The sequence below is a fragment of the Coenobita brevimanus genome, chromosome 10 (genome assembly GCF_032717465.1).
Source record: "Coenobita brevimanus isolate Jiangsu-jjx chromosome 10, ASM3271746v2, whole genome shotgun sequence".
Lineage (NCBI taxonomy): Eukaryota > Metazoa > Arthropoda > Malacostraca > Decapoda > Coenobitidae > Coenobita > Coenobita brevimanus.
Genome location: NC_136963.1, coordinates 1,741,195 through 1,753,714, shown reverse-complemented (window position 1 = coordinate 1,753,714; position 12,520 = coordinate 1,741,195).

Sequence of the window (12,520 nt, the reverse complement as noted above, 5' to 3'; positions counted from 1 at the left end):
TCAGTGGTGAGATACAACAGTTTCAACATGACCTGGACTCTGTTCAGGCATGAATTAGGCGGCAAGTCTCTTGCAGATTTAACTGGCCTGTGCTGGGTAGTATAATGGCTATATGTCTAAGGTGGGCCCATCAGTCATAGTCTGTAGTCTTGGTACTTATCAGAGGGATAATATATAGTGGATGCCTTCTTCTTTGTTTTGTTAGGATGTTTTTGTCATCATTCTCCACTAATATATTTTGTATCTCCAGGTCATGTCTTCTTTTTCCTTGTCAGCTGATGTTTCTCTCCTCTCTGGACTGTCTACTTCATTGTATTTCTTGTGGAGGGGTGTCTTCAGCTCAGTCAGTGTTATCGTCCGGTGTCAGCTCTTCCTTGATCTCAGTGATGGCTTCTACTGCTGCATACATATGTTCAGACTCAGTGTCATCTCCAGTAAAGTCGCACAGAAACATCCAAATGCATGTCAGTATTCACCCTAGCTGATGTTCTGTGGAACTTCTTCGTTCCTGGGGTATTCCTTCTTCTTTCATGTGGTGCTGTTTCCTCTTCTTATGAAGTATAGTTCTATTATTTTTCTTCTTTATGGTGATGTTGGTTTTGCTTCCACTGTCAGTCAGTGTTATTCTGCTGGTCAGCCATGTTTCTTTTGAAGGATGGTGAGGGTTGTTTTTCACTGTTCTTCTGTGCTTTGGTTGGCACTGTCCTATTTGTCTTCACTGGCACCATTTGACATATTACATATTTTGTTTCATCTGGATCCACTATAATTTTAGTGAGGCTCTTGAATGCCAGACATGGTGTTAAGCTTTGCAGTTAGGACACTTGGTATTTGATAGTGTGCCCTGCTTGCATTTGTTGGTGCAAACCTAAGTCTTGTGCACCCCACTGGAGATGCCACATTATTCATTTTTTTTTTTTTTTTTAATGCAAGAAAAAAGGAACCAAAGGCCAGGTGCCCGCAAACTGTTTGTCCTAAGAAAGAACAAAAACAATACAACAGAGAGCCAAATTCAAGATCCGTTCATTTCAAGATGCCTGGACACACTGCGTTTGAAAGACTGGGGATCATAAACAATAGGAAATACAGACAGAGGGAGACAGTTCCAGAGTTGACCTTTTGCATAAATGAAGGATTGGGAGTAACAGTTAACTCTTGCATTAGAGTTGGACTGAAAAGGGATGAGAGTTTGTTGCTAGATGGGTGCTACGTGCTCATCGTAGAGGTGGCGGGATGCAAGCAGATAGTTCAGAGGAGCAGTGAGCATTGAAGTAGCGATAGAAAAGAGATAAAGATGCAACAGTGCTGTGAAGAGACAGAGGTTGAAGGAAGCCAGTAAGAGGAAAAGAGTTAGACAAAAAGCAACTGACTCCACCTTGTTGAGAAGAGCTGTATGTGGGGAGCCTCCCCACATATGAGAGTTGTACTCTACACAGGAGCGAATAAAACTTTTGTATAAAGTCAACAACTGTGCAGGGGTAAAGAAGGTATGGAGTCGGCTTAGCACATCTAATCTCATGGCGGCAGATTTTACAAGAGATGCAATATAATCTTTCCAAAATAAATCCCGAGAGAATGAAGCCACAAGTTTGTTTAAAGATGATGCAGGATTGAGCTGGATATTATTAAACATCAGTGGGTACTCCTGTGGAATATTTTGTTGGGTTGAACTGAATCCTTGATTCATCAAAAACAGCAGCATTAATGTTACCCCAGTCAGAGAAATGAGCCAAATCAGACATTAGGTGTGCCTAATAGCATCATCCCTTGTTTGTTGAAGTAAATGCTGAGATGGACGTTGCAGCTTGACAGAGTCTAAGCTAATTGTAATTGTAGCAGCGAAAGGGATCAGGGATATACTCTCCTGTCTTGTATTTTCCAAAGCTTCCACGCTAAATTTAGCCTGGTACACGTCCAAGTGATGATAAGTTATCTTGTGTCTTGTTTCTCTATTTCTGTCATGCAGTGTTCCACTATTTCAATCTCGGGGATCCTGAGTAGTAGACTGTGAACACCTGATGTATTGGGTAATTCATCACGGCTGCCTTGTTTCTCTTCACAGTTGGATCCAGTACTTACAGTTCCCACTGCTGCTTCACGGATGACAGGAACATTTCTTACGCTTCATCTTGCAGTCTGATGATGAATAAGCTGTTGAGGTTCTGTATAACACCTATGTTCAGAGGTGGATGCCTCATTTCTGGGGCAATGATTGCCTTGTGGAAGTTGGAGTATTCCTTGAGAGACTTTAGTCTGAACTTGTGTTTTCTTAGATAATAAATCATCTCCCATCTTGTTCATGTTCTTGGTGAGTCTCCTCTTTCTGCTAAATACACACATGCCTTTTCCTTATTCCCCAACCTGGTTACTGGAGATACTTTCACTGGTGTTCATCTGGTAGGTTTTGGACAGTTTTCACTGTAGGGCTGGCACTTTCTCGTTTCATGGTGAGATATGATAAAACTGTGAAACAGTTGTACGAAACACGGTAATAGTGTTCAGGAAACCAAAGTACATGCTGCTTACCTACTGAAACACTTCAGACTGCAGGCATGAAAGCGAGTAAGTCAATGCTGAGTTGTGGCAGGGAAGCGAGTCCGGGAACATATGCACTCATATGTGGTGATATTATACGAGAGGGAGGGGGAGGGGATGGGGAGAGGTAGTGTGGGGCAAAACTGCAGGATTAGAGAGAGAGAGAGAGAGAGAGAGAGAGAGAGAGAGAGGTGGGAGTTGGAAGGGGTGAGAAATGAAGAGAAAGGTAGAAGTTGGTGTGTTGAGGTGCATGAAAGCATGTATCATTTTGAGTGAGTGTGTACAGGTGTATCATGTGCATGTATGTGTATGTGTGTGCTCAGTACTAGCATAGCCAGGTCTTCACATGAGTGGGGGGCAAGATGGGCTCAAGTTCTATTCTGGGGGCAAGATGGGTTCAAGTTCTATTCTGGGGGCAAGATGGGTTCATGTTCTGTTCTGGGGCAAGATGGGTTCATGTTCTATTCTGGGGGGCAAAATGGGTTCAAGTTCTATTCTGGGGGGCAAGATGGGTTCAAGTTCTATTCTGGGGGCAAGATGGGTTCAAGTTCTATTCTGGGGGGCAAGATGGGTTCAAGTTCTATTCTGGGGGGCAAGATGGATTCAAGTTCTATTCTGGGGGGCAAGATGGGTTCAAGTTCTATTCTGGGGGGCATGATGGATTCAAGTTCTATTCTGGGGAGGGGAAGATGGGTTCAGGTTCTATTCCGGGGGGCAAGATGGGTTCAAGTTCTATTCTGGGGAGGGGAAGATGGGTTCAGGTTCTATTCCGGGGGGCAAGATGAGTTCCAGTTCCATTCTGGTGATGGGGGGGGGGCACTGCTTCACAATGTCTAGCCTACAAATGGAAGGGCAAAGCTTTGACTTCAGGCTCCCCCGTAGCCACGCCACTAATGCTTATTTGAGTGTGTGTGAATGTAATGAGATGGGAGTAAGTATGGAAGTGAACTGTGCTGCATTATGTATATCCAGGTGTTCATAAATGATGGTATCAAATATCACGAGTAATAAATATATGGTATATCAAACAACTACAATAATAATAATAATAATAATAATAATAATAATAAGAGATCCAGAGGATTGGAAGTCAGGTATAATTATTCCCTTGTACAAAGTAAAAGGGAAAAAAGAAGTGTGTGGTAATCATAGGGGCATTTGCCTTCTTCGTGTAATAGGAAAACTATATGGTAGGATACTTACTGACAGAGTTAGGGAAATAACAGAGGATTTTGTTGAAGAAGAACAGGGAGGCTTTAGGAGGGGAAGAGGTTGTGCAGATCAGATATTCATTCTTAGATCTTTAGTGGAAAAGTTTCTAGAGAAGGGAATGAATTTGATTGTGGCCTTCATGGATTTGGAGAAAGCATATGACAGGGTGGATAGACAAGGATTGTGGAAAGTATTAAGAATATATGGAGTAGATGGGAAGTTGTTGAAGGCCGTGAAGAGTATGTATGAGGGGTAGTGAATTGAATGAATTTTTCTTTCTGAAGATTGGATTGAAACAAGGATGTGTCATGTCTCCATGGCTGTTCAGTCTGCATACGGATGGGGTTATAAAAGAGATACAGGGTAGGGCAGTGAATATTGGAGTGGCCTAGTGAGAGAGGGCAGTGTTTGGAAACTCCCTGTGCTGCTGTTTGCAGATGATACTGTGTTGTTAAGTGAAGACAAAGAGGTGCTGCAAGGCTTGGTGGATGAGTTTGGGAGTGTGTAAGAAACAGAATCTAAAGGTGAATGTAGGAAAGAGTAAAGTTACAGTCTTCGAAAGAAGTGAAGTCAGTGAATGTTCAGTGAGGTTGGATGAAGAAGAAATGGAGAATGTGAGTGCGTTTAAGTACTTGAGTAGTGTGATGAATAGGCTTGGAAGATTAGAGGGTGAAGTGCTTGAAAGGGTACAACAGAGAAGAAACGTTGCTGGTTCCTTGAAAGCAGTGATATGAAACAAGGAAGTGTGGATGTGAAAAAGCTACTACGTGACAGTACAGTATCGTGATACCAACTCTAACGTATGGAAGTGAAGCTTGGACCTTGTTGGAGGGACAGAAGTGAAGAGTGAGAGCAGTGAAAATGATCTTTTGAGAGGAGCATGTGGAGTTACATGAGAGACAGACTGACAAATGAGAAAGTGAAAGAGCATTGAGGTGTAGGTGTGGATGTGATAGGAAGCGTTGAGAGAAACATTCTGATGTAGTTTGGCCATGTGGAGAGGATGGAGAGTGTATGTGAGTGAGGTGGAGGGGGGGAGAGGGAGGGGGAGGCCAAGGATGAGATGGAGGGATGGGGTGGAGAGGTGTAGAGAGAGGGGGGTGTGAGCTGGGAGCAGGGCAATGAAATGAGGGGGACAGAGGGACATGGAGGTGATTTGGGGGATTAAGGCGTCTGGCAATCGATACATAGAATAATAATAATAATAATAATAATAACAACAACAACAATTACAATAATAATAATAATAATAATAATAATAATAATAACAACAACAACAATTACAATAATAATAATAATAATAATAATAATAATAATAATAATAATAATAACAACAAGAATCTAATAATAATAATAATAATAATAATAATGTTACATGGATGGGTTTGGGGCTAGGTTAAGTGTCCCCAAGATTACCCTATCTAAAATCACTTAATCATGGCAGTCGTTTCGGAGAGCCTGGGAGGGTCCAATACCTTCCTAGGGCCCCAACCACATGGGCAGATTCGTATGGCCATGTGGTACTGTATATGAGAGGTGTGAATGAGGAGAGCAAGAGGGTGGAAGTGGTGAATGTGTTCAAGAGTGCGGGATATGCCATGATGGCATAATTGAAACAAACATGAAAAGGTGTGCAGTGGAGGGGTGGGAGGGTGTGAAATGTGTAAGATCGGGCATGAATGGACGAGGAAGATGCAAGGAAGGAGTTGCTTTGTTGATGAATGAGGTGTGGCAGAGTGAAATGAGAGATTACAAATGTGTCAGCTTGAGGTGTATGTATGTCAAATTCAAGTTTGAGAAGGTGAAAGTGGCTGTGATTGTAGCATATGCACCGTGTGAGGACAGGAGTGAGAAAGACAGGTTTTTAGGACGAGCTGGATGAAGCAGTGGGAGAAATACCCAGGAGCTATAAAGCGATTGTAATGGGGGATATGAATGGAGGAGTAGGCACTGGTCCTGAGGATGACTTAATGTGTTGTAATGGAGCACAAGGAGAAAATTGTAATGGGATGCGACTGAAGGATATGAGTCAGGGAAGGAGGTTTTGCATTTGTAATTCGTATTTCAAACACAAAGATGCACATAAAAAAATATGGTATAGAGGGAATGGAGATTGTGTTGAAAAAAGCCTGATTGATTACGTGAACGTAGGGAGGTTGATGCTGGGAATGGTTGCTGATACGAGGGCAGTGAGAAGACGATGTGGATGTGTCAGATCATATGATTGTGGTGTGCAAGATCAAGCTGAGAGGAGTGAGGTGGCCCAGGAGAGAGGAGCAGTCAGGGAGAAAGACTGAAAGTCGAGAAGCTGAGGATGAAAGAAATGGCAGCAGATAAATACAAGACCAAAGTGGGGGAGAAGTTAGAATCAGTGAACTGGAATGAAATGGATCTGGACAGCCTGTGGCATGCATGCAAGGATTGCTTAGTTAGGACTGCTAAAGCAGTGTGTGGTGTGGAAAGAGTAACAACAATGAAGATATGTACGGCATGGTGGGATGAGGAGGTTAAGACAGCGGTGGAGGAAAAGAGGAAGAAGTGGCTAAAGTGGTTACAGGACAGAGGTTCAATTGAAATAAGAACTGAATACAGTGAGAGCAAGAAGCACGTGAAGAGACTAATGAAGAGGAAAAAGGAGGTAAATGATGATCTAGGAAGAAAAATGAATGCAAACTAATCTGAAAATATGAAGTTATTCTGGAATAAAGTGCAGAAATGTTGAGGTGACAGTGGAAAGAAATGTGACTGTGAAGGATGTATGTGGTAGATTATCAAACCATGGGGATGAAGTAAGGACCAGATGGAAAGAATATTTTGAAAACCTGATGAATGGGAATAGAGAGAGAACAGTCACTGCAAACATGATTGGTTTTGGGGGTGTGCAGAGAAGGAATGCAGTATTAGGAAACGTGACACTCACACAGGTGAAGAGTGCTGTGATGTGGGTGAAAAATGGGAAAGCAGCTGGGGTTGATGAGGTGTATGCAAAGATGATTAAGTGTAGTGGACAGAATGGAATGAAGTGCTTGTTGAAGATATGTAAGAAGGCATGGATGAGTGAAACTGTGCCAGCACAGTGGAAAAAGGCTGTGATTGTACCCCTGTACAGAAATAAAGGTAAGTGAAGTGAGTGCAAGAATTATCGTGGCATAAGTTTATTGAGTGTGGTAGGGAAGATATATGGAAGAATTATTAAAAAGAAAGGAAGAGAGATATCAGAAGTCCTATTGAGTGATGAACAGGGTGGCTGTAGGACTGGCAGAGGATGTGTGGATCAAATATTTGAGGTAAGACAGATATTGGAGTAATCTTGTGAGAAGGACTATAAGGTGTTTATGGAATTCATGGATCTGGAAAAAGCATATGGCAAAGTAGACAGAGAAGGATTGTGGAAGGTATTGCGCATGTACGGTGTAGATGATAAGCTGCTAGGTGCCGTCAAGAGTTTTTATGATGGTAGTGAAGCATGTGTAGGGGTTAATGGGCATCTAAGTGAATGGTTCACGGTCGGTGTGGGGCGTGCGACAAGGTTGTGTGATGTCCCCATGGTTGTTCAACAGGGGACTTTCAAGAGATCAAACTGGCTGGTTGAATATTGTGAGGAGAAGCCCATGATCAGGGATTTGGCACCCCTTTTTAACGTGACAGCGTCCAGATTGACTCTATCGGGTACCTTTATGTGAAACTACAGAACGTGGTGAATGTGTCTGGCATATCAGATGGAGCCGGGATTCTGGGGGTTTGAATGGTGAGCGAATGGAAGCATGGCCCACTGGAGTGGGTAAATTTAGGCTGTCTGGACATTGCTACTCCTCACCCTGCCCTAGGATGGGAAAGGAGGTCCGAATGATGATGATGATGACATTACATTATAACAACATTCCATCCCACACCTGGTAACTGTAGTAACTTGAAAGCTCATGGAATGTGGTGATTATTCCACATTACAACTATGATATAAGCTACTCTAATGTTTATATTCATGTATTACATGCAATATATTGTTGTCTGAAGATATATAGAGATATTTTCTATACTTAAATTGAACTGTTTGTTGAACAATGTACAAAAACAGAATATAAACAATGTTCACAGTGAACCGACAACATGATCGTGTGGAGAGAATTTGTGTGTGTAACCAGACTCCCTGACTCTTGACACCACCCTGGCACTGCCAACTCCATCCTACCCAGACAGTTGTTTGTCGATGGACGGACTTGCATCTGACATCATTCCTTTACATCAGACTGCTGACGCCTTCCACTACACAGCCAACGCCTTTGGTTGTTCCATCTCATCCAGTTAGATCATTGCCATCCATATGTTTTAATATCACTGCTGTTAGTCATTATTCTTTTCCGGCTTTAAATCTTGCTGTTCTGTGCTGCCTTGCCAGGCACAGGTATTACAAAACTTATCATTGACATCTACAGTCTTCAATTCTTATGTGTAATTACTGATAAGTTTTTAAGCCTCCCATTTAATTATTTGTTGTACTAAACACAACGTTTGATCAAAATTTACCGTAATAATATTAATGACAATAATAATAATAATAATAATAATAATAATAATAATAATAGTAATAATAATGATAATAATAATAATAATAATAATAATAAATAATAGCAATTATAATAATAATAATAATCATCATCATCATCATCATCATGATAATAACAATAATAATAATAATAATAATAATAATAATAATAATAATAACAATACCTGTAAGTGGGGTCTCCCTGTGGTAGGTGGGGCACCCACCATCCACCCACTCGATGTAGTGTTGCCTTCAAGTTATTCTACACTCGTGACAAACGATATTTTGTAAACTAGGAAGCCATTTACGACGTGTGGTGATATCCATACAACAAATGACGCCTGGTGGTCTGATGGGTTTAGGCGCTCCATCCAGATGGGGTTGGTAAGGGTTTGCCTTTATGGGTTGGCTGGGGTTTATTACTGCCATAATGCTACTCAGGGATGAGTGAAGCTGGTCACCCTTGCTTTAGATGTAGACACTGAGTAGCCTGTGTGGTGGCCTGCCCGTCCTGATGGCACGGTGAAGTACAACACACAGGGTTTGGTCCACCTTTTCCTAATGTGGTCCTCATTCTTGCAATTGCTCAAGGCAGTGCACTGTGATGACAAGACACAGTGCTTTGAAATGGTCATCTCTTAATCATACCAAGAGATTTGACAGGTTTGTTTGCACAAAGAGCAAAGTAATATAAATATTAGAGCAACTTTAAGGCATAAGAGACCAATAACAGGTTTACTACTACTAACACTTGTAGTAATAATAATAATAATAATAATAATAATAATAATAATGAAAATAATAATATTAATAATAATAATAATGATGATAATAATAATAATAATAATAAAATATCCCATTATCTCCACAACAGACTAAAATAGACTCATAATGTATAGGGAATATAGAAACACACAGTTGTAAACCCCCACAAGTGGCAGATTTAACGATATTAACTGTCACAATGTAAGAAAAAACTGTGTAGCCTAAAAGAACATATGGAGGGAACATTATAATAAGTCAGTAAAGAACTAAAGCAGTGCTGGTATAATGGCTGAGGAATGGATGGGAGAAGAAGAGAGGCAAGATGGGAAGCGGGAATTAGGGGGACAGAAGTATGCAAGGCACTGAAGAATGTCGCAATGGGTACAGTACCAGGAAACGATGGAGTGTGTGGCAATATATCAAAATACTGGGAAGAGACAGACTGAATGGATCTGGAAAATGTGCGGATTGGCCTGGGAGGATTAAATCACTGGCCTAGAAGTCAGGTGTAGTAGTTGCCATGTATGGAGGAAAGAGAAGTGTGGAGCAATCATAGTGGTATTTGCCTTCACTGTGTAGAAGGAAAGATATATGGAAAGATACTTAACGTCAGAGTCAGGGAGAGGGCAGAGGAATTGAATGGGGAGGAAAAGGGAGACCCTAGGTAGGGAAGGGGGTGTTGAGACCAGACATTCTATCCAAGATGTATAGAATAAAAGTATATAGGGAAAGGAAAGAAGCTGCGTGATACCTTTATGGGTCTAGTGAAAGCATAAGACTGAACAGACATACAAGGAATGTAGAAGGTGCTGACAATATAATTATGGACTAGATGGGACTTTGTTCAGTGCTGTGAAGGGTATGAATGTGGCCGTTAGGGCGGCAGCATGTGTGGAAAAAGAACTCTATGAATCCTTTACTATGAACGTTGGGACGAAACAGGGATATCTTATGTTCCCTTGGTTATTCTCTCTCTCTCTCTTTCTCTCTCCATATGTATATACAGTGTGTGTGTGTGTGTGTGTGTGTGTGTGTGTGTGTGTGTGTGTGTGTGTGTGTGTGTGTGTGTTCACTAGTAAGATAATATTCTTTCAGTTATGTCAAGCAGTTAGGAAGGAAATTTTCAGAATAAGTCAAAATATAAATAAGCTTTATGAATTTGTTAATCACTGCATATTAATATTTTCATACCAGTTCTGAAAACCTTCAAGTATGGAATAGGTGTGATGAGCAGTGATGGTAGTTTAGAGGATAGAGTGCAAGAGATGGTGCATCAAGGAGGAAAGGTTGTACTGTACATAGAGTGAGAGCAGTGATGCACAATAGGAAAGTGAGCATGGAGGTGAAGAAGTCCCCATTCACTTGAGACATAAGGCATAGGGCACAAAGTCTCACTCACCCTCTGACTCCACCCCATGCAAGCCTCCAGGCAGTGACTCTTTCTCCTCTAAGTATCGTATGATAGTAACCATTGCTTTGCTCTAACCATGAATTTTGTGGCCAGCTCCTTGGTCTCCTGCAACTCAGGTTGACTCAGATATCACCGTGTGAGCAGGGTCCACCTCATGTAAACACGCCATGTGCCTATATAGCTGGAGTTGGCGTTCACGTGTTATGCTGGTAATAGGCGTGGAGCCAGTCTCATGGATACTCAGCCGGTCATACCAGTGATATCTCATGATTCTGGAAAGGCACTTTGTACCAAAGGAGTCAATTTGCCACGCCAAGTTACAGTTCAGTATCCATGTTTCACAGCCATAAGGTAAGGAAGGGAGCACCAGTATCTTGAACAAATGTTTTCTTTCACCACAAATAACAACAATGCCAAGTATTCAAACTGAGTAAGTCAATAAAACCATAAGAAAAACCAGTATAGTAGGAAACCCCATCATCTTACCATTGTTGTGAACCACACCACCAAGACCAGGTAATTTTCCAGACCATCTATGGCATCACCACCTGCCTGAACAGACGCTACTGCTTCATCCAACAAGCCATCGATGCCTGGATCTTTATCTTGGACCAGGAGACCTTAGGTTTTACTTTGCTAGGATAACTGAGTCACCGGGAAAGTTAGTAACCTTAACACTGGTAACTGATACTCCACAGTGACTCTGACTTACAGCTTGGCCCAGCACCCAATCCATGCAGTGCTGAAAGGTGAGGAGGCAAGGACACATCCCTCTCTCACCCCAGAACTTACTGGAAAAATGCAAGCTGTTACTCCTCCACACTTAAAAACATTCTTAGTGTTTGAATGCAAGCCAGCAATAAACCAGATAATCCCTGTCAATATCCCACAAAGTTACAAGAGTTCCCTAAGTGTTTCCTAACTGACTGCATGAAATGACTTTTGCAGACCGACATGGACTGGTTTTAGTCCCCATCGAAACTCACAATGGTGTTCTACAAGAAGTCAAAATTCCAGGCTCAGGTCAAATGTACCACGTCTTTGGGTAACACGCTGAATTGCTCAGGCCACTGAAACTTTAGCAAATAACCCTGCATGTACATCAAGAGCACGTGACCAAGAACCGTACCTGACACACTTAGCACTGCAACTCCATGGTAGTTACTACAGTCATGTTGGTCTCCTCCCCCCTTCTAGACAGAGATAACCAAACCCCTTGTTCTGTCAGGAGGAATGAATTATCTGAGAGGTGCATGTTAAAATATATGAGGAGAAGGACAGACAGACAGACAGACAAATAAGAAGGTTAAGGAGCATTCTGGTGTGAATGTGGTGCCGAGTTTTAGGAGAATAACCCTAATGTGGTTTGGGTACGTAGAGATAATTGAGAATGAAATGTTGACTAGGAGAATGTAGACCAGGATGAGGGTGAGGGATGGTATGGAAGTGTGTTTGCATATCAGATGTGTGAGTTGGAAGCAGGACAGCCTGATGGAGGAGGACACGGCGACATGGATGGCATTTGGTTTTTGTCCATCCCCTTAACGACTGAGGCATCTGGCTTTAGGTAGACAGATAGAAGGATAAAAATGCGTGCACGTAAATAACTTAATAGACTTGGTGTAATTAATTTAACATTAGCCAATTTCACCCAAATATCCAGCAAGAAAAGACACATACCGCAAGGAAGTGCACAGAACCGACAATTGCCTCCCATTTCTGAGCTGGATATTGCCTAATTTTGCCAGATGTTATTTTGATAGAGTGGGTCAAAAAGTGCTGCATATTGCGTTGGGGCAGATAGTGACAACGGACAATTGAGAGTTTACTGAACTATCTTTCCAGTTCTGTATGAAGAAAATTTACAGCTGGTGAAATACAGTGAAAACTCTATCTCCATTAGTGCGTGTTTCAGATGGTTCAATTATCCCCCCTGTATTCGTCCGTACAAAGCTGTCCTCGTGTGGCCATGCATTTACTCTTTGACCCGTCTGTACATCCTTCCCCTCCTAACACATTCCTTCCCCTTCTGTCTTATTCTCCCTTTCTATACC